The sequence below is a fragment of the Esox lucius genome, chromosome 2, assembly GCF_011004845.1.
Source record: "Esox lucius isolate fEsoLuc1 chromosome 2, fEsoLuc1.pri, whole genome shotgun sequence".
NCBI classification, from domain to species: Eukaryota; Metazoa; Chordata; class Actinopteri; order Esociformes; family Esocidae; genus Esox; species Esox lucius.
Genome location: NC_047570.1, coordinates 26,206,961 through 26,231,190, shown reverse-complemented (window position 1 = coordinate 26,231,190; position 24,230 = coordinate 26,206,961). Strand labels below are relative to the sequence as shown.

General features: G+C 40.3%; 1 protein-coding gene across 3 annotated transcripts in view; it reads right to left on the bottom strand.

Moving 5' to 3' along the window:
- The window catches only part of tln2a (talin 2a), a 103,632-nt gene extending 82,377 nt beyond the window's left edge, over positions 1-21,255 (bottom strand). For all 3 annotated transcript variants that reach the window (XM_010891225.5, XM_010891226.5, XM_020055376.3), the window contains exon 1: positions 20,874-21,255. The gene's annotated coding sequence lies outside the window, so the exon portion shown is untranslated. The remainder of the gene's footprint in view (positions 1-20,873) is intronic.
- Positions 21,256-24,230: the final 2,975 nt, after the last annotated feature.

Sequence of the window (24,230 nt, the reverse complement as noted above, 5' to 3'; positions counted from 1 at the left end):
AAGTGATGGCATTGAAGTCCCCACAATAAAGAGCACTCATTAAAAGTTGTGCACTACATGGAAGTCATGTGGGACAGAGACATGGAGGGTTTAAGAGTGTTCTAGGACATCTGTGGAGCAGCTGTTGCAATTTCTCCTCTTCTCCGAGGTCAACCGGGCAGGAGTCCTGTTTAGAGACCCCATTAAATCCTGGCTATGGCCAATTGCTGGAAATCAAACACCAGAGCAGACCCGCACAGTCAAACTACAGTCCCAAAACACGTGCACATGCACACACGCATGCCCGCACCACAGTCTCCCTGCTACAACAAGGCAGCAGAGGTCAGACAAATCATTCCTTCCTCCAACCTCAAAGGTGAAGAAAAATTTGAAATGATTAGCTCTGCCCCCAAGTGTGGAGGGGCACACAGCAATTCAATGACTCTGTCACTACCTCAGCCCTGCCTCCTCAGCCCTGCCTCCTCAGCCCTGCCTCCTCAGCCCTGCCTCCTCAGCCCTGCCTCCTCAGCCCTGCCTCCTCAGCCCTGCTCTCAATGCCATGAATGGAATAAACACAGCAATCTAACTAGAAGGGAGGTAATGGCTGCTACACTGATGATTACATCTGTGGAAGACATGAAACCCATGACCTGTGTGTATCCACGCGTGTACAAGTGCAAGGAGCAACTTGAAAACCACAATTACTCAAGGGACGCTGCCTCCCATTCTCCAAACCTTTTCCTCATTCCAGTTATGTACCATTTAAGCTCCACAAGGGCCTGCTTAAGCTGCCACCATGGTCTCTCTGGTATATTTCCCCTTATTGCTAAGATAGCTAGCAATAAAACAAACTCATCCACTACAAAACAGATCTGAGAGGTCCAGTTGAACCATGTGACACAGCATGGATCGGTCCCTTTCAGAGAAGGGATAAACTAGCTGAAGGGCTGATGGTTAGAGGTGTCGGGGGGGGGGGGGGGGGGGGGGGCAGCTGGGTTAAACTGGTGCTGTCACGGTCGGCATGGCAGACATGCGGGAGGGAAGGTTTAAGTGACACCCTCTGGTCCAGGCGCCCCCAAAGCTGGCACGGTGGCAACATAGCGGGTACAGAAGGCCTTTCTCCCTTCCCCCTCCTGCTTCTCTCTGTCCCTCACCCTTTCTCCCTTCCCCCTCTTGGTTCTCTCTTGGGTCCCCAGTAGTGGAGGATCCAGCTGCCAGGCATTAATGACATAACAGAACAGCTTGAGTTCAGAATCAGTCAGACCTGTGGAATACCACACACTGACTCCAGAATGGCAGACTTGATTCTTTCAAACAATTCGTAACGGCTTTCAAAAAATGGAAATTTGTTTTGTCTAGGGGAAATGCGTTTGTTGCCAGGTAACAAAAGGTGTGACCGCTCCGGGGACCACTCATGAGCTTTCAGCGCTGTGATCAACCTTTAGTGGACGGAATTATTACTAACAAGCTGTATTGCTCTAGTTCTCAAAAAGATGTGTCCAGAAAGTGCATAACCTATCCTGTTTACAGCTATGACAGGAAGCCCAATTGTATGAATCATTCTTTATGGAGAACTAAAGGAGCCCTTGTACTTCCATGTCTCATCTCCACTCCTGATCAACAGATAAGGCCATGCTGGTGTCGCCAATCCCTTCCTCACGAATGGTCGTCTAATCTCTTACAAATCAGCCGTGGAGAGCTATGTGAACTCTAATCCTCTCCTTGGGTGTAAAATCTGAGTGCAGGACTGTTTGAGGCGATAACTGTATTTTTGTTTAACATTGTAACTTTATAAAAGCTTAAAACAAAGATAATATACCAAACACACACCTATTATCTTAGGTAGGTTTTAAAGCAAATGCGTACAGTACTGAATAAAAAAGACATTTAACAGATAAAAAGACTGGCGCATTACTTGTCAATCCTGTCAACTTCCCTACATAATGATCCTTCCAGACAGGTAGGCTGACCCGTTGGCAACCAATTAAAAGGCCTCTGGCTGACTGACTGGCTGGGGAGAGAACCGAGAGGATGTTGAAAGAAAATAACATGACAAGAATGGCAGGCAGACTCAAAGGACTGTGGCTAGCCATTGTTAGGGTAAAAATCCAGGCCTACTGGTTTAGAGCACCACTATTCCATTATGAGGGGGATCAATACAGGTACTTAACAGGATAATCATTTTGTCAATATACTACAATATTGCTTTTGACATTATCACATTTTTGCATTAGTCAGCAGTACCTATGACGAAATTATGCTTTCTTTAGGGAGTCCATGGCAACACAGTTTGAGTCTAATATGCAACATCATGACTACTTACCCAGTCTCTCAGACACCTTGAACAGGCTACTTGACAGCAGCAATGCTTTTCAGCGACAGTGTCATAACTAACTAAAGCTGTTAAAAAATGCCATACCAATTGGGGACTAAGCTAAGTAACCCATGGAATGATTTGGAAAGGAGCGCACACGCATGCCACAATGTGGCTATAAAATGTAACATCATATACCTTCTAAATGTTACATTTACAGACATTTCCATGCCGACGGTGCCCAAACAGCATTACCCACTTTCACACAACCTCGCTGAGTTAGTGTAAGTCCGGGTGGTTATAGTGGGACAAGAAAATGTCCATCTTCCGGACACGGACACGGACACACACAGACACGGACACACACACACAGGGCATTAGAGCCATATTCATTAGATTAGAACACACAAACTGAGCCTTTTTTTATTCCTAATAAACATGATCCATTGTTTCTCAATTTTATCCAGAAGGCACCATTTCATTAACGTCTAGATCTACAACTACTTGTCCCTCATATGAATTCTAGTCCTAAAACATGGAAGCAATCCCTTTTTTCCCCTGAACATAATTTCTCTCTAAGTACTGTCTGCCGTTTCCCATGTTGACACTGGTTTAGCAAAATCTTACATGATAGGGTTTCTTCAAAGTGATAGTTCACCCATAAATCAAATCATTATCTCCTTTGATGTGTAGATCAGAGATCCGACTGTACGCACCCAGCTACAAAACATCTTCAGCAGACCTTACTCCCTAATACATGGAAACGATTGTCACAATGACTGACGATTTCCCCTAATGTAACAGGGTCTAAAGAACAGATGGTATGATGATCTGACAAACCAGACTGCAGTCTTTTTACGCGTTTTCGAGTAACGCGGGGTGTGGTACAAGACGGTACTTTCCTCCTCCCTCGCCACTCGCTCATCAAGCAAATTAGGTAGACAAGAAGAGAAAATCGCTGCAAAGGGCATTTTATCTGTAATGCACAGTGCATGACAAAATAGGTCTTCCATGGTAGGAGCAAGTATCCTCAATGAGTAGTGTCATACAGTAGTAGTACTAGTGTTAGTTACACACATCACCGTGACCAAATGACCACTTCAGTAGCCGGACATAGTGGGAGAGCGGACAGGTTCAGGATGAACCTTTACATAACGAGACAACTCGGTTGTGGAGAGGAATTCATGTATGTAGCGGTAGGTCAGGGCAAGGCGTTTGGGCAGCCAAACCAAGGGCTTTCTGCCTTCTTTTGTATAGATGGAGCGTAGGTCATTAGATTAAAATTTTTAGCTAGTTATCGTCACACGTCTGAGCACGGTAAGCACAGTATTAGATGGTATTGCAGTATATTCATTCCCCAATTAAGAATTTTAGGAATTTTACTCCAACCACAACAACAGATGTGAGCCGTAGCATGTAGGCTACTACTGTTGCAGCTATCATCAATACCAGAGAGCAATTACACTCACAAGCAAGAACAATCACAGAGCAATCACACCCACAAGCAAGAACAATCTCAGAGCTTCCCAAAAAGGTACATCATAGGATGTCAAGTGTCCATGCACAGAGAGAAAGATTACTCCAGTTGATGTAATACAAGACCAGACACACTGTCTGGGATGGTGATGGGAGGCGTATGTCCTTAACATGGCTACGGTTGCGAACATCCAAGCAAACACTGTGCACTATTCAGCCAGATCACTGACTAGTCAGGCATAACTGACTAGGACCTTATAAAATCTGCTTTGCAGATGGAAACTTGGACATTGCAAGAATGCTTATTAAATCTAATAGTTGTGTTTGAAATGACATTGGTGACATTTGAAATGCCTGCCACAGGTGGACCCCGAGGGATCCTCTGAACTCCCCAGAGGACCACCCCATTTTGAGAAGAACCAGAAGGGGTGACAAAGCATGAATTTCAGACATGGAGTGTGATCCTCCCAGTCCCTTGTTAACATCACAAGAGAAAAAATATATATATATGTTAGACTTATCTTGGTTTACATTATAATTTCCACCAATTTCAATATACACCGACATGTTTGAGAAAATGAAATGATACGTGCGCACACTGCACATTACCTTGATACAGTCAACAGAATTGTCCCCACACTGGCATACCTCAGTGGGGCTCTATCGAAAATGTGGTGCACCCTACCTCGGAGGGTGGTGTCTCAGATCTATCGATAGCTGCAAGTTTACTTCTATACGTCCTGGAAAATGTAGTGTAATGTACCGGGCAACCCCTCAAACAAACTCACAGCCCTTGATTCAAGCAGATTCAAAATGATTTACTGCACCCCAAAGCAACCAGTGTCATTCCATCTCTGACTGTAGCAGCACTGGAGGTGTTGACATCGTAGCTGGGGGCTGACAGAGAGAGTAGTGGAGACAGAAAAGAAATCAGAAAAACCCTGGAGGGACAGAAGACAGGAGGACGGCTAGGGTTTCCCACTAGAGCAGCATACTGAGGCCGATTCCACCAGTAGGCGACAGCTCACATTTCAACTGGGGACACACACACACACACACACACACACACACACACAGGGGTGGTGGGGCGACGACATTCAAACAGACGGATTAAATGCATACTGGATAATACTGGGATGATAATGCTGCTGGGATTAGATTAGTACAGAGAATTTGATGGGTCCACACCCAAAGGGATGTTGCATGAATAAAGCTTAATTTGAGGCCTTGCAACCTTCTTCAGGGTGCAAGTATAAAAACATTACATTAGGAAATGAGAACAGGAGCAGAGACAACATAAGTTTTGCGGTTTACATCAGTGAATTCTTAAAATTTTTGAACGGACAGATATCTACTCTCCGGCTGAGAATTTATGTCAGACTTACAGCCCATGTAATTTATATAGGAAATACAGCATTTCACCATAAACAGTCTCTAAGTGGCAGCTTGGAAAGTACTAAAACATAATAATATTGGAGAACTGATCTCACTGGGTTGCCAGGTTGTGTAGCAATGTTTATGTACAGCCAATATAAAAGGACCCAATCACTGGGTTGCCAGGTTGTGGTCTTTATCTACTCCCCTGATGGGGGTTACAGAGGTACTGCAAGCACTAAGCAGTCTTTCCACCACAGAGGGGCAAGAACAATGGAAGCTTGACTCCACTTACACCTTTCAGTAGCATCATACCTTCACCAGTCAGGGCTTCCAACATTTGCATTCAAAAAGGGTCAATAGTTAGAGACAAAGAGGTTTAGTTAAGTCATTATTTCTGGTGAAAAGAAAGTCACTGTTGTCTTGTCTTGCAAGCAGTAGCAGCTACCGGATAAAATGACCATGTTTTCAAGGTTTATTTGTCAAATGCACTGAACCACATAGCGTCATCCTGTACAATGAAATTCCTATGACATGGCACCCGACAAACTACGTAGTTCGGGTTAAGAGTATATAAGCAAAAATATATATTACATTGAAAATTATTACAATAAAGCAACAATACTGTATACATAACACTAAACTAGCATCGGCAAAACAAAAAAAAAGAAAAAGAGTACTGTAAACTACCAAAAATATGGGTAGTATTATTGAACATCAAGATATGGCAAGTATGGCTGTAAAATACATAAGTGTGACCAGCAATTGATCAATCAAATGTATTTATATCTGCAGATGTCACAAAGTGCTTTTACAAAACACCTGGCCTTAAACCCCAAGGAGCAAACAGTAGTGTTGAATTTCAATGGCTAGGAAAAGAAATCCCTAAAAATGCCAACATTTAGGAAGAAACCTAGAGAGGACCCAGACTCAGAGGGGTGACCAGTCCTCTTCTGCTTTTGCCAGGTGAACATATTAAAATTAAATTTATAATAATTAATAAATGCGTGTGGGCTGAGTCTAGAGTCTATTTAAACTTAGTCCAGGTCAGAAGCAAAGGGACAACACGCGGGAGGGGGAGGTGTCAGCACAGTGGCAGCTGAAATCGTCAGGCATCGTTGATAGAGTTATTGAAATATTAGACAGATTCATATGTGCTATAAGCTTATGACATTAATTTCAATGAACAAATATGTTTAAAATGTAAATAGTCAAAGGGCTGTTAATCTCCTGCCTATTCTGGTCTTTGGATGGTATATCCACCTTGTTATTTGAACAACTATTTCTTAATATTCAAACAGGGTTGTTAACATTAACCACCCAAAATAAATGAAGAGCAACAGTCCTAACTCCACTATAGAGTTTTTTTTTTTTTTTTTTTTTTTTAAGTGGCCAGGATGTCACGCACTTCACACTTATAACTGGTAAAAATTACAAAACTTTGAATAGATAAAATATACCTTGCATATCAAAACAGCAAAATCGAAAAAAGTGACACCCTTCACTTATAATAATTAATAAACTGCTTGCCCAAATCAAATTGCAACTACAGTGGACATAAAGTCTACACCCCTACAAAATGCAAGGTTCTTGTGATGTAAAAGAATCAGACAAAGATAAATCATGTCAGAACCTTTTCCACTTTTAATGTGACCTATAATGTGAACAATTCGAGGGGGAATGAACACAATGTTTGAGTACACGATACACTACGCCTTCACTTGACTGTCCATACAGACAGCGATGTCACTCAGAGCATCCCACACAACAGGTTATAAAGGCACTTTACTGTTCGCTTCTCTTGGTTTGAAGTTTAAGGTAGACCATCCCTGTTGTTAGACTTCCTGCATTTGCTGCAAGATTAACAATTAAGGCCACATCGGGACAAAACACTGAACCGCATTTCGTGGTTGTTGGGCGGTCTGGCCCCTCTCTTAGGTTTCAATCATCTAATCGCTGCTGGATAGTAAAGCAGCCACTATCTCCGCATCCTCTGGACGGGTTCGTTCATCAGAATTTGAGGCTAACGTTAGCCGTAGTATCCATTTAGTTGCACTAGCTGAGCTTTCCCCCAAGCATGCCGCAACAAAAAAAAAGGCTATTTTCAGCCATTTGATTAATGTCAGCCTGTCTACATGTAATAGAATCCAGATGCCTCCTTGTTATGCGCACTACACAAAAGGTTTTTAGCCAGAGAGAAGACGACAGCAGTGTAAAGATAGTGTATTTAAAGGCTCTCAAGTCTCGCTTAGCCTTTTCTGTCTCTGTCCCCATTTTGAAAGCTGGAAAGGAGATCTGGCTAAACTCTCCCTTCACTCCGGTTTCACTAATAAGCAAAGAATGGATATCCTTATATAAATCTATTGAGTACAGTCAGCAAACATCATCAGAAAAAACTTTTTCATCCTAAATGGCACTATATTCCCTATATACAGTAACTGTTATACTTACAAGAAAATGTAATCCGATTCCATTTGTGAAGTTTTATCATGCCAGGTAAATCAATACTTACATGACATCCGCAACATTGTGGACAATAACTGTGTAATTATATATTTATAAACTTGAAGCAGCTGGATCTCAAGTTGGAGGATTCTATATTGACTCCTTTGTAAACAAACCCCTTTCTGGGGCAAACCTGAACATGAAACTATTCAAATGGGTCTACGGTGCAGTACTTTCGACCAGGGCCCATGTCGAGTGGTACAATGAAAGGCACTTAAATAACTATTTCTGGTCACAGTGGATGCATTTAACGCTACTGCATGGTGCAGGCAGTCAGATCGGTCATGCTTCAAAGGGATTGAAACGGAAAGCAGCACTAGGCATTACAACACAAACAATGTGTAAAACCGGTCCAATAAAGATGTCAGGAACTTCCTGGTTTGGCCCTGGTTTTTTTTGGCCAAGTAAATGGCAGCCCAATAAATGTCTGATGCTGAAGAAAGGTTGTTGAGGGTGTTGTTTGATTGGGGTGGCTATGCAGTTTCATGTTTTTTTAAAGCTGTAAGACTTACATTTCTTGAATACTGGTCAAAGAGAGGACAGTTTGTACAAAAACAAATCTTTAAACTGATTACACTATAATGTTTTTTCTCTCTGTCCATAAAGATCCTTGAAGGAAAAGCAGACAACTTTATTGGCATCAACTAGATTTATTCTACTAATGGATGAATTCTATTGACATATTCAGGTTGATATTTTTGCATCGTAGCTTAAAACGTTCTCAAAAACGTCACAGCAGCCTCTAGTGCGTGGGCTAGTCATGCAAATGACCATATGACGCCATATGCAGAAAATTATACGGTGTATTATCCATACAGTCAATATACAATCATGTGGAAAAAGAAAGAACACCCACGGGACATATGGATATGTAATCTTCACTTCAATATTGACAGATTGAAAGATTATACTGTTCAATAATGTATTCATTATAAATAAAACAGAAATTAATTTCAATAGTGCAAAAAATATATATACACCCCTAGCTTGAATAGCTGGCGTTCCCCATTAGGCTGAGGGCATTCTTGCATGCATGGTCCTCTTCAACTCCCCACACAGCATTTTGATGGGATAGAGATCTAGGTTTTGACTCAGCCATTCCTTAACCATCCACTACTTTATGAGCCTGCTTGTGTGTACTGGATCATTGTCCTCTTCATCGATCCCTGTTCTATTCAGCTATAACCTTTTTCCTCACATTCTCCTCAAGAATTTTCTGGTACAATATGCAATTCATAGTTCACTCAATGACCGCAAGTTAGCTCTGATGCAGCAAACCATAATGCCACCACCTCTATGCGTTATGGTTGCTATGAGGTTCTTCTGTTCAAAGGCAGTGGTTTTGTTTTTGCTTAAAACAGTATCTGGCAATGCAGCCAAACAACTCCACCTTCGACTCTGTCCAGAACACATTGCTCCAGTAGTTTTGGTCCTTAAGAAGGTGTTTTCTGGCTAAAGTCAATCGTGTCTTGATATTCTCATTTGAGAGTAGAGGTTTCTTCCTTCCATTGACCTTTCCATTTCTAGATTATCCATCTGACAGTGGAATAATGTACTACGAAGGGCTTGGAAATGTCCCTCTCAGACTCATTGGTATCAACAATCTGCAGAGGAATTTAGATGTTGGCATGATGGGTTACCACACACCCACATGGTTAAGATCAAACCAGACCATGTTTCTAATCTTGGAAGGCAGGAAACCCCCTCGTCATTTATGATTTTTTTTATAATTTGCACCTGTTTTAATGCCGCCATTTCAAATTTTATAATTTTTTTGATGTAGAGGTGTACTAACTTTTCTGCATAAGGAAACTGAATAGGTATCACTAGTGCTTCATTTATAAATTTAGAGGTCCCGGATTGCAAAACGAATGCGGACCCGGTAAAATCTTTGGTAGGAACAAGGTGCCTGATCGAACGAGCTATAACAGGAGCGCAGTGCTAAAACAACTGAGAAAAAGCCTCACGCATGTGCTGGTAAGTAGATAATATAAATATAATGAACACAATGCCTCAACACATCCATAACTGTCATCACTGCCAAAACTGGTCTATGCCCACAATACAAACTTATGGCACTTAACCATACTCATTTCTGATTATAATTCAAGCATTGCACCCAATCCATAGATGGGCCTAGCCAACTACACCATATCATCAGCATTATCGGATCATATTCATTAACACTACCGTAGTTTCTGGAAAATTTGTATTCCTACCTCTCCTCTTTAAATGGTCAAAAACACTCCACATAACAGCCATGGAGCTCTGGGCTGTTAAGGTGCCAAATGTCCCACTGGTTTAAAAAATGAAAATAAATCTGATAGTCTTTTAGACATAATTTCTATCATTATTCCACCAAAGCTGGTCTGTCAAATTATGTGCATGTCCCAATAGGTACTGGATAAATGTCACCAAGTCCCGGATCCAGAGGCCCCAGACTAAGCACTGGGTATGACACCTGCTTTCCAAAACTGAGGACTGATCGAGACTTGATGATTTGATTCTGATAAATAAACTAAAAATATTCAAGATAAATATACCATTTAATATGTACCCTATTAACATCAGTTATGTATGTTAAGACAATTGCTTTTGTCCAGTTTAAAAAAAAAAAAAAAAAAAATCCAGTCACATAAAATACTATACATCAACGCTTTGTTAACATCATGTTGTCAGGTCAGTCGACATCAAGCAAACATTGACAACAATCTGCAAACTGCAGATTCCTGCACCATAAGGTGAATAAGGTTATCTAAGTCTAGTTTCTTGAGGCTCACTGGGACCGTACAGTGACAGTAAACAACCAACTATAGATCTGACCCCTGACTGCTCCACATACAGCTTGGAACACACTGTCATCAGGGGGCAGGGTAGTAAGGTAAATAGATGCACATCCCTCTACAAGAAATGTATAGCACATAAATTACCTATTAAGTTGAAGGTATCAGATGCAAAAAGTTAAGTAATCCCAGGTTGGTATTCCACAAACAAGATCTCAAACAAAGAGCAGTTTGATATTTGGGATGCAAGTGATTTGTTGAATCTAACTTGGATAAGCAAGAACCATGGGTGGAACCACTTGAAAGACATCCCTGCCTCACTTTCCAAGTAGCAGACCAGCATATGAACATTTGTAATGGGAAGAGAATCTATCCTCATGGGAAAAACAAGAATAGAATCCCTTGCTTGAAGTGGCAGAGCAGACGGGTGGGTTCCAGTTCCAGTAAAGTTCCCCCACATGACCCAATACAACCATGGCCAGAAACACTTCCCGGGGAATTCCCACCCAGAAAACTATATTTGGCATGGTTACTACCACAATTGTGTCGGAACTGATAAATTTCTGATTAGTAAATAGAATGGCACAAATTGTTTCAACAAGAAACATGAGTAATTGTCAGATGTTGTTTGGATATACAAAATGTCTTATCAGTAAGTTCAAACCACCATCTGCAGAGTAAGTAATCAAATATTAGTTAAAGCTAGTAGCACTATTAGAATTAAAGTGTAAAAAAAGAGCCTCACATGAACAAGGGAATCAGGTGCTAAGGGCAATACAAAAAAGTATTATTCACCAAAGATGCTTCTAAAGGATACATTCCATGAAAACAAAATGACTCTATGACTATTCCACTTTGGTCAGTGAGACTTGACTTCCATGAAAATTTGAAAAATAGCACCAGTCAGGTTCCATCAGTATTCTGTATCGCAGATCACAGTAACTCTACCAGTCAAAGTTTGAAACCTGTCAACTCTGATTGAGCAACTCTGATATATCCAAAGCACCCACTAGACTGAAATGAATTGTTGGATTGCCCCCAGAGCTAAATAAGGTCAACAAGGAACAAGGTGAAACACAAAGACTACAGTGTCAAGTAGTGACATAGCTAATCATCAGCCTCTGAGCAAATCTTAGTGTGGCACTACTAGGGGGAGGTTCTACAGACTTTAATAAAGTTGCCAATGTTAGCAGAGACCACAATCACAATCAATTCCTGAACCTCAATGGCACCGGGGCTCCACTGTACCACAGTCAGAGCCATATTGTCCAAATGTAGAAAGTTTGGGGCAGTAGTGAACCTTTCCAGGGGTGACAGTCCTGCCAAAAACTCTGAAAGAGCAAGTCCCAAATCATCCAAGAAGTCATAGAGAACCCTAACAACATCCAGAGATCTGTAGGCCTCTCTCGCCTCAGCAAAGGTCAGTGTTCATGACTCCACCATTGAAGACACTAGGCAAACACAGGATTCATAGCAAAGCAGAAATCCATTCCCACTACAAAGAACACGACTGCTTGTCTCAATTTGCAGAAAAGCACCCGAATGATCCCAAATAGTTCTGAAACAATGTTCCATTGACAGATTCGTAAAAAGTGAAACTTTTTGGGCAACATGAGCCCTGTTACATCTGGTGAAAACCAAACATTGCATTATACATTAAAAACCTCAATGATCAAGCATAGTTGGGGCAGTTTCTTGATTTGGGGATCAGAACGTGGACCCCTTGTCATTGAGAGAACCTGCCTGGTATAAAATATTACAAAGTTACATTCCAAAAACATTTTGGAATGGCTTAGTCAAAGTCCAGATCTAAACCCCATTGATATGGACCTAAAACAAGCAGTTCATGCTCTAAAACAAATGTCACTGAGTGCACTTTGCACCTTCTTATAGACAATGTGAAGGAGTGGTAAATTCAAATTCTAGGTATAAATGTGTAAAACTGGTGACGAAATTTAAAAATAAAGTTGGTTTGTAGGGAACATTTTTATTAATCTTAATAGACTGGATTAAGAAGTTGTTACCATACAAATATATGCCCATCTACTGATTATAGTATAGGATTAAATGTGCAAAGGCATGTATTGGGAAAAGCTACATAACATGTAACTACAGTACATCTGGACATTTATTGGCTGATGACTTACTATCAAACATTATAAAAAAGTATAAGGTATCGCCACACAGACCTTTGTTAATATATTCAGTCTTGTCAAAAAGCTTGGTCAATTCATGTGAAGCTTCACATTAGTTCCTAAAACGTTAAGGCAGGGACTGGCAAAGCATGGCCTTCTTCCCCTGGGGAAAGCTTGCTTAAAAAACTAAAAATATTGATTAATCAAAAACATTAGTTCTTACAATTCCGCTATGCAGCCATGAGGTTGCAGACATCACAATTAAATACAGTGGTCATTTATGGTTAGCAGACTCCTGATTACAGATCAGACATTTCTGTCCCAGTGACTAAAAGGCATGAGCCCGGCCCCCCCGAGTAGGTGACCATGCCAACCGTGGAGCCTTGCCAATGCCAAAGTCCAGCAATAGCAGAGGTGCTCAGCTGCAACCTCAAACAAATTTTAGGGCAGATCCACTTTCAGCAGGGGTGATATGAGAAGCCTGTATATTAAAACAGGAATTTCACCATCATTGGTTGAAAACTTCCAGGATGATATAACAAACGTCATTATAGTGCATCATTTTCTCAGACATGACTCTCAGTCAATGGCAGACTAACTCTTAGGTAGGTAGACTGGGATAAATACTTGTCCAGCGGGGAATATTCCCTTCAAGGAGTGGGGGTCCCAAATTGCACCCAATTCTCTATTTACTATAATATTTCCTTGGCCAACGTTTTCAAAAAGTGGGTTGTTAAGGAGGAGAAACTCAGTACAAACATGTGAAGTTCAGAGTTTCAGAACGGGAACGTGCTATAACGTGCCACTATTGTCCAACAGGATCTTGCTACCTCCTGCTTGGCTCTGCCGATCTCTAGGTTCTGCCAACTCAGCCTTCCATTGCAAACAATAGGCCAACTTGGCTTAGGTATTGTTACTATGGGCAATGTGGACTTCACAGTTTTTTTATTTTTATTTTTTTTATATTTTAAAAATATTAAAGAATATCATGAACCCTTTCTTATAGTCAGCAATATACCAAACATTTAATTTTGGAACATGTAAACATGTTACATTTTTTCAACAATGTCTCTGAATTTTTTTCAGGATTATCTTGATCATGAAGAAGACAAAGCTCGACTTGCATTGACACTTTTGGTCCTCATGTTGTCAGAAACCAGCAACAGACTCCAAATACAAATGCAAAGGTTAGAATCAAAACAAAACAGATCGCTCTCTTGAGCATGCATTAATAAAACAAACAACCATCTAACCAGAGACAGTGAAGCCAATTGTCCAAATACATTTGATCTACTTGAATAAGGGGACTGTGTGCAAAACATGCTGTTATTTCTACATGATTCATCCGATATGGAAGAAAATACTCTAATATTAAAGCTGACAGTCTTTTTTGACCCAAAGTGCTGGACTACAGAACCAAAACGTATGGACTGCACTGCATATATCTTGCTTTATCTAATCACAGGCTACATTTGAGCTACGCTGTGTGCGCACGCGTGCGCGCAAGCTTGTTTGGGTGTGAAAAACTGAAACTTCAGGACCGTAACTGCAGAATATGTGAAGTGTCAGGGCTCATCATCAAGACTTCTCCAAATATAGTAATAATATGTCAAAAATACTTATCATGTGACATTTAATCATCCAATGTACCTTTAAACCATCAGAAAGGTTCATTCGGATTGACTTTAACAGGGTGTCTATTAAAACAAGGAAAAACATCAAAAAAAAAGTCAAGAGACATTTTGAAAACAAATGTTTTTTGTCAGGGACAGACGTAACCCTCCAGGTTCTAGCTAGGCTATTACCTTGGTAGTCATTGCTGAAAACACTTTAGAAATGAGAATCGCACTTGCAGATTAGCCTAAGGGGCCCGTAGTGAGCGTTGCAACTGGCCTGTGAATTAGCCCAGGGACACAAGAAACACTGATGACAAAATGCCTATTTAAACATAAACTGTTTGTCACATTCCTAATGGTTATTGTAATTGATTCTCAATTTCAACACTGAACTACAGCCTAGTGAAACTACAACTCCCTAAAGCCTTGTTAGTTTTGTTAATTCAAAGGATTTCCCAAATCAGTGCATTGAGCTCACAAAACATAAATGACAAATGAAAAACAAATGTTTTTCAAGGACTTCTTATATCAGAACTGATAAGAATGATCAGGCTGCTTTGGGCATGGGTTACCTTTCTGTTGCTTGTGTACAGTATTTAAACTAACTCTTTACAAAGCTGACCAAGCAGAAATAGCTCAGACTTGCTTTGCAAGCGGCCATATTTGATTTGCAATGCAAATAAGACGTCCTTCACATTACATCTGAAATGGATAGAGGATGAGTGCAAGTGGAGGACCAACAGTATAGGAAATATTGACTTGAATAGAAATACATGAACTCATCTTTCAACCTTTAGGATCTAGTGCATGTCAGTGGTATAGTATTTTATCAGTTGCTGTTGGCGGGAACATAATCCAGCTAGCTATGGCTGTGAGCCTGTGAAATCTGAATGCTGTGTTCCCTGCCTTTGGATGTTGCTAATTATAACATAAGAATTTGAGGGTGGGAAAGCATAGCAGTGAACCAACTGCAAAGTTGGTTAGGTTAATATTCTGTTTGGGTTAATACTATGGGTCTATTGATACTAGGAGAGCTGCTCTAGAGGTATTTGAAGAAATATTCTCAGCTAGACCCTTTAAGCTAATATAAACTTGTGAATTTTCTACACCGACTGCTACCTCCAAATGTAGTTAAACACATTCTACTTTCCAAGCAAGGCACTGCAAACCCAATTGCCTTCTGGGGCAAAACAGTGATACAGTAAAAATCTTAACAGCAATGTTTTATCATTAATCTTCAGCAAATATTTGGACACTTTACAAAAGTTTGAGCCTGAACCTTCAATAGCAGAAATTGCACAGTTCTTCTAATCCGTATTTGGCTATACCCTGTTGAATGGCTTCAAGAAGCATTGAAAAAAAGTCTAAACGTGAGTCAGCATGCGCAGGCAAGACAAAGAAGTCCCTACAACTTGAATTGAGAAAATGCTAAGGAAATGTTCTCTATGAGCAAGCTAACCAGGTAACAATGTTAATCAATGTGATGCCAATATTATTTGTTTAGCGTGCAAAGTAACATAGCCATGTATAATGCATGATACTGTATGATAAGGTTAATGCACCAAATTAAAGCTGTTCAGTAGCTAGCTAGACTTGGTGGTGGCCATGTCAAGTTGTTAACTAACTAGATATTTACTACTGTCTAACATGTTCAGATTTTTTTGTTTTTCAAATTGATGGCTTGTGTAATATTTACTTTGTGCATCTGTATCATGCAATATTTAAGTATTACATGAGATAGAGACGCTGCTCACGTGGCACGCTTTCAAACTGTCTATTGAGAGATGAAGTGCAACAACTTTGTAGGTAGCATTACGGAAACCACTTTTAAGAGTAGGTAATTAAAATATCTGTCGACTGACGAGACCCATGCTCATAAAGACACCGGGTCTGAATGCAGCCTAAGACTTTGTCCTAATTCTCTGCCATTCTCCCGAAGCATGAACACTTCATCAGAAGGATTTTACAACAGAGAACACCACCTGTAGCAAACTATTACACAGGATGAGAGAAAGTGCACATTTCTGGAAAAGAGTAAGGAACAGGGATGTAGCGTAACTAAGAGTTAGACACCGACAGGTAAAGAAAAGCCTTGGTCCTCAAGTCCAAAGGAATCCAGCTGTTTTGCAGTCTTTTGATGTCTTAAGTTATGGTTACAAATAGCTTGGCTGGGTGAAACAAGTGTGAAATTCTAATATATTACTCTTAATCTGCACTATGACAGCCCTGGCTGTGACAGTATTGTAGATAGTGGCTGCATCAATTTAGCAAAGCTTTCAAAATGAGACTTAACCTTTAATGCTCTTAAGCACAATTTTACTTAACACCCATCTGGATTGCATTTAAAAAATATGTATGTTTTTCAAAAGAATGATAATCACTCATGTGACGAAATACAATCTGTGTAGTCAAATCAATACCAAACCAACGACATACAGTACTAACCTGCACATCAACCACATCCAACCTCTCCCCAAGACAGGAGCCACCTGACAGAGTGAAAGCATAACACACTCTCTATCCCTGGTACTCCAGAGCAGCAAGTTTACATTGCACATCCTGTTGCTGTCTGGCTTCCAAAATGGCACCTTATTCCCTATAAAGTCCAATACTTTTGACCCAAGCCATATGGCCACTCACCAGAAGTAGTGCACTACGCTATATAGTTAGAGGGAGCTATTTGGGATAGCCCAGCCGGGCTCATTACTTCCTCTTCCTGGGTTGTGATGACAGGCAACAGAGGCCACTCCAAGCACAACACAGGCCGAGTCAATAAATTAGCACTAACACTCATGATCAACTCCTCCACAACCGGATGCTATTGGCATTGGAGGTCTTTAAAACCAATAAACGGACAGGCCAATGGCAGTTCTAAGCTTGTGTCATAGGTTTAAAGGTTTTTTCCATTGGGACTCAAGTTTAGTATGCAAAATACAGCACAATGCATAGATCCGAAGTGAGCAGTCTGGGAACCAACGTCATTTGATGGCAATACAACAGCTATATATAGCCTACAATAATGACAAAAGAATGTTCGTATAGCTTATTATCACATTTTATTATATCCATACAAATGGCCAACATACAAATGAGGTATCCTATCCCACAATCATATGGACTCATGATACAAACTTGGCATTAACAGAAAACAGTGCACCTTCACAATCTATACAGAGACAAAACAGCAGATATATAAAATGACTCAGTTGTGATTCATTATACTGCCACTCTTCATGCTACTGATCTCAGTGCTGATAATTGGACAAACATGCCCATTTAAATATTAAGCATATTTGTCAATCACTATGGCTTTGACAGAACACAGCTCAAAGAAGCTACACCAATGACAACATTGTCTATAATGAGAATGGGAGTAACAATATGCATTTGATTAACACAGCTTTTAAAGGTCAGAGTAATTGCTAATACAAAGAGGTAAAATAAATGTCAGCTTTGTAGGTATAGAAATTATTGTTGATGACAGACCAGTAGTACACTCAAAACTTAAGGAAAGCTTACATATTTTAGAATGCATATGGGAAAAGCAAAGTTATTTAAATAACTTCCTTTTACAGAACAATTTAGGGATTTTATTTTTTTACCCATGTACACTCACCTAAAGGATTATTAGGAACACCTGTTCAATTTCTCATTAATGCAATTATCTAATCAACCAATCACATGGCAGTTGCTTCAATGCATTTAGGGGTGTGCTCCTGGTCAAGACAATCTCCTGAACTCCAAACTGAATGTCAGAATGGGAAAGAAAGGTGATTTAAGCAATTCTGAGTGTGGCATGCTTGTTGGTGCCAGACGGGCCGGTCTGAGTATTTCACAATCTGCTCAGTTACTGGGATTTTCACGCACAACCATTTCTAGGGTTTACAAAGAATGGTGTGAAAAGGGAAAAACATCCAGTATGCGGCAGTCCTGTGGGCAAAAAAGCCTTGTTGATGCTAGAGGTCAGAGGAGAATGGGCCGACTGATTCAAGCTGATAGAAGAGCAACTTTGACTGAAATAATCACTCGTTACAACCGAGGTATGCAGCAAAGCATTTGTGAAGCCACAACATGCACAACCTTGAGGCTACAACAGCAGAAGACCCCACCGGGTACCACTCATCTCCACTACAAATAGGAAAAAGAGGCTACAATTTGCATGAGCTCACCAAAATTGGACAGTTGAAGACTGGAAGAATGTTGCCTGGTCTGATGAGTCTCGATTTCTGTTGAGACATTCAGATGGTAGAGTCAGAATTTGGCGTAAACAGAATGAGAACATGGATCCATCATACCTTGTTACCACTGTGCAGGCTGGTGGTGGTGGTGTAATGGTGTGGGGGATGTTTTCTGGGCACACTTTAGGCCCCTTAGTGCCAATTGGGCATTGTTTAAATGCCACGGCCTACCTGAGCATTGTTTCTGACCATGTCCATCCCATTATGACCACCATGTACCCATCCTCTGATGGCTACTTCCAGCAGGATAATGCACCATGTCACAAAGCTCGAATCATTTCGAATTGGTTTCTTGAACATGACAATGAGTTCACTGTACTGAAATGGCCCCCACAGTCACCAGATCTCAACCCAATAGAGCATATTTGGGATGTGGTGGAACGGGAGCTTCGTGCCCTAGATGTGCATCCCACAAATCACCATCAACTGCAAGATGCTATCCTATCAATATGGGCCAACATTTCTAAAGAAAGCTTTCAGCACCTTGTTGAATCAATGCCTCTTAGAATTAAGGCAGTTCTGAAGGCGAAAGGGGGTCAAACACAGTATTAGTATGGTGTTCCTAATAATCCTTTAGGTGAGTGTATATTCAAATACATTTTTGTATATTCAATACATGTTTTTAATGCCCACGTGGAAGACCACGCAGTTCACTTTAACATTGACACAAAGAGAAGGAACCCTGGCAGACTTCGGCCTACAGGATCAATGTCAAAACAGACCTAGAAAACCAGTCATATATGGTAGGCGTGTCAGCAATATCAGTCTCCCTGAGACATTACCTACTAATAACATCCTTTTTACTAACACACCAAATACTCAGCCATGGAGGCTTCTGGACGATTTACTTTTGTCCATAAATCTGCCCACAAAAACTCTTGCACAGCAAATGTTTAAACACCCTGTCTCTCTGCTTCTCATATAACAGTGTCAACCTTTTCCCTATGATCTGTAACGGTCCAGTCAGCCTCGAATCGTGACGTCAACCTACAGGCTAAATGACAGCTAGTTTGAGCGGCTTTTAGTGGTGATTTATCCAGAGCAATTACAAACTGTACAAGCCGCCATTTGAATAATAATTAAGCACAAAAACATGTTCTCTTTTGTATCATTTTTAAAAGGCTTACATATGAGAACTATACGGCTTCAGTCTACTATGCAATATTAATGATAAAGTGATGGTATTGTGCATTTAATAGGCTACCCGGCCACAGCGATACATCAATGCAAACCAAGGGGTGTGGCACTATACCATGCGCCGCAAGAAGACAAAACGCATCGTCACATCACAATGTAAATACAGTAAGTTGTGGAATTCCACAGTCAAGAACGCGCTAAGACGTATTGAGACGGTTCTACTTTACTAGTTAACGTAGCCCTTCGTTAAACAGTGACACAACAGATTATAGGGAGCAGCAGCCACGCACGTGCAATGCCCACGGCCGTGGAAAACTGCTTAGAGCTAATTCCACGTTAACAAAAATTCACAAAATTCGATTTTTCAGTTTAAACAACCCGATGTTTAAACTAAACCGATTATTGTAAAGTTAAACAAGCAATGCAACTTTATACACAATGAGTACTTACAACAAAAGTACAGGTAGCCCTTGTGCATATAGCCTAGGTGTAGGATTTGTTTAACTTTGCAAAAAACATTTTGAATGACATTTAGTGTATCATGAAACAATGAAGACAACGCAACGTTTTAGAAAGGTGTAGAACTGACTTTGATGGTACAGCTATCAGGTTAATATGGCGGCTCCAAATCTCGCTTCTCCATGCAGTTACACTTGAATTGGCATAATATGTAACTATGCATTCCCCTGGATTTCTGATAACAATATAGGGTATTTGTTACTTTGGTTCAACTCAGAAATGATGTTTCATTTTTACAAACAGGATGTTTCTATCACGTCTTCAAATAATCTAATTTCACACACAGAACAACCACAAAACACGCAGGGGCTGGGGCTCCGACTCCTGCTTCTCTTCACCAAATATAAGAAGTGAACATTTAGGCAAAAGGTGAAAATGTAGTGCTAACTACTTAATTTACTGTAATACTTTGAAAGAGAAATTCCTCAACAGGCAAAGTCGTTTGCAGCCTAATCGGACACTAGCCTATAAAACGTAGCCTTATGACCATTCGGAAAAGTAGGGGATCGGTTAATTAAATGCCCATTATATAATTACTTACACAAGTACACCAGTTAACTTACACGGACAAAAACAATGCAGTAGCCTAAGGTTACCAATCTCTAAAACCTGGCATGTAATCCCATTCATTCGATAGTCAAGCAAGGTTTGCACATAGCCTTGTTCGCTGTTTGCAACGTACCCATCACCATCCTCAATTAATAATCAAGCATGGACAGGGAGGTCAAATTTCGACGCCTATTCCAAGCCGCGGACTGAACAAATGAATTAAGCATGGAGACAATGAGCTATCCTACCTGTGAATCTTCTACTGTAAATCTTCTACGTTACTGTTTCATTGCATGGAGTCAGCCCTTTCAGATGCACATTAGCCAGCAATCTTGGAGTAAAAAAAAAAACTCCTCGCTGAGAAAATCTCTGGCTGCAAGTGGCCAAATAGTGAACACTGTTGGGAGAAGGGGAGGTAGCGAGGGGGCGGAACGGTAATCGTTGGGAAAGGAAACTCGTCATAAAAAAAGAGGGACCGTTGGGACTTTGTAGTCCATTTGATCACAGGAGCTCAGCAGCTGAGATAATTTATCCAATACACTGAAAAGATACTCAAGTAACCGTTCTAATGGAAATTGCCAAACAAATGCTCAAAGATGGAAGACAGGCAGTAGGAGGCGATATCGTGTGCACCATTCTAGCCAATAAGAGGCAGGCGACGCGTATGAACAGGCACAATTCCGATATTTTTCTAATTATTATGGTCATTGTCACTTAAAGTAGCCGAAATACCACGTGCGTCCACTTACGTTAGATGCCTAGACTCATAATAACCTAAGCATTATGAAATATATATTTGATTAAAAAATAAAAAACTATTTATATCATGACTGTAATAGCTTACGACACTGGGGGACAGTACGCGGACGCCGGCGGACGCGTAGTGTCCAAATTGATGACGTTCGTAACGCCGGAGATTGGAGTGGAAGCAAATGAAGTTCAGTCAATATTAATGAGCGCGTTAGGAAGGAACAGTTCGAAATGTAATGGGAGACGGTCAAATAGTTATGTTGTCTAACTTACAATTGGAGGGTAGTGTGTTTTTCACATTTAGCAGGTGTTACCCTGTAATATCTTATTAATCTTAATACATATACTTGTGTATGAGTAATCAATAGGCTAATCATATATTTTTTAAACAGGAATTGTGACTTGGGACTGTTCATCTTCTATTTCAGACTATTTCAGCCCTTGAGGAATTCTGCAAAATAATGTACTTATTGTTTCAAGACCTGGATGCATCTTCTGTTTGTCAAGACCGTCATTTGTGGTGCTGAAACACAAACAATGATGTGAAAGCACTCTTATTCGTTCTCAATTTTCAGTTATGCTATGCCTACGTGGCCCGGAAACCAAAATGTGTTACATTCTTTTTATAATTCTGAATTTAATGTAGCATTACTGTTTTGAAAATCAGATTTACCTCTAGTCGATCCTTGTCTGTACTCGGCCCACAGACTGATCATAATGCGATAAGCAGTATGGTGTACTCGCCCATGGTAGTAGGCTATTACAATTTTGGGGAAAAAGAGAAAGTTGATGATCAGGGGAGAAATAACTTGTATACTGTGTGATGACAACCTGGCATTTTTTCGTATCGAAATACGTAGTAGCCTGTATAGTAAGGATACTGTACTGTATGTGGGCAGTTGTTCAACCCCTTTTAATTATATTTTCTCTACTTCCAATTTAATAACAATAATGACAACAGAATGTGCGTATAGCTTATTATCAAATGTTATTATAGCCATACAAAAGGCCAACATACAAATGAGGTCATGTATCCTATCCAAACATATGGATTCATGATACTGTACAAACTTGCCATTAATAGAAAACAGTGCAACAAAACAGTCTTTTATTTTAGGATAGTGAACATATGAAGCCATTTATTATCACATAGTTGTTTGGCTCCTTTTTAAATGATAACAGTTATCACCCAAATGGCCCTGGTCAAAAGTTTACATACCCTTGAATGTTTGGCCTTGTTGCAGACAAGGTGACACACACAGGTGAAAATGGCAATTAAAGGTGAATTTCCCACACCTGTGGCTTTTTAAATTGCAAATAGTGTCTGTGTATAAATAGTCAATGAGTTTGTTAGCTCTCATGTGGAGGCTAGATATGGAGCCATGGGAAGCAGAAAAGAACTGTGTAATAAAGTAATGGAATGTTATAAAGATGGAAAAAGATATAAAAGGATATCCAAAGCCTGCAAATGCCAGTCAGAAATGTTCAAGCACTTATTAAGAAATGGAAAATTCAGGGATCTCTTGATACCAAGCCAAGGTCAGGTAGACCAATAAAGATTTCAGCCAAAACTGCCAGAAGAATTGTTCGGGATACAAAGAAAAACCCACAGGTAACCTCAGGAGAAATAAAGGCTGTTTTGGGGGGATGCCAATGGGGTGATGTTTTGTGGGGTGTGAGCTCTGAAGGTGTGGGGAATCTTGTGAAAATAGATGGCAAGATGAAGGCAGCGTTTTATCAGAAAATACTGGCAGACAATTTGCATTCTTCTGCACGAAAGCTGCGCATGGGAAGAACTTGGACTTTCCAGTACGACAATGACATTAAGCACAAGGCCAAGTTGACCCTCCAGTGGTTATAGCAGAAATAGACTGTTCTGGAGTGGCCAGCACAGTCCTCAGTGACCTTAATATCATTGAGCCACTCTGGGGAGATCTCAAATGTGCGGTTAATCCAAAGACTTTGCATTACCTGGAGGCATTTTGCCAAGATGAATGGGCAGCTATACCACCTGCAAGAATTCAGGGCCTCATAGACAACTATTACAAAAGACTGCACGCTGTCATTGAGACTGAAGGGGGCAATACACAGTATTAAGAACTAAGGGTATGCAGACTTTTGAACAGGGGTCAATTCATTTTTTTCTTTGTTGCCATGTTTTGTTTTATGATTGTGCCTTTCTGTTATGACCTACAGTTGAATGTGAATCCCATAAGAAATATAAGACGTGTTTTGCCTGCTCACTCATGCTTTCTCTGCAAATGGTACATATATTATGAAACGTTTTAGTAAAACTGTACTTTCTCCTCCTATAGAAATATTTGAGTTTTAATTAATTTAGTTTATTTTCATTAACCAGATAATATCTTATCCCTTACCTGTGCTCAAAAAGGTGGATTGGTATCATACTTGGTAAAATGCTTAGTGGACAGGGCATGACAAAGCAGTTTTTGCTTCATTAAAACATACTCACTTACATGAGCAAATGTCCAAAATCCAACTCCAAAATCTTTTGCCAGTCTTCGTTCTTTTTTCCCCCTATTGTTATTTGGAGAGATGTACATGTACAATAAAGTAGGCTTGTCATGGTTATTAGTAGTTGGTCTTATATAAATTGCTGCCACATGAGTTAAGAAACATTTGGTTGTCTCTAAGCAGACAGGTCTTCCAGGTTATTAGCTGTTGCTGAATTTACAAGTTGGTTGCTTCTTGTACCAAACAGTTGATCTGGACATGATTTGGTGGTCTCTGATAAAAAATTAAAATAAAACAGTTGTAAAGACTTGTCCAAATTGTCCACCATTGGTAACTTAAAATATGCTGTAATTTTGAAAAGGTTTGTCTAATGTCAGATT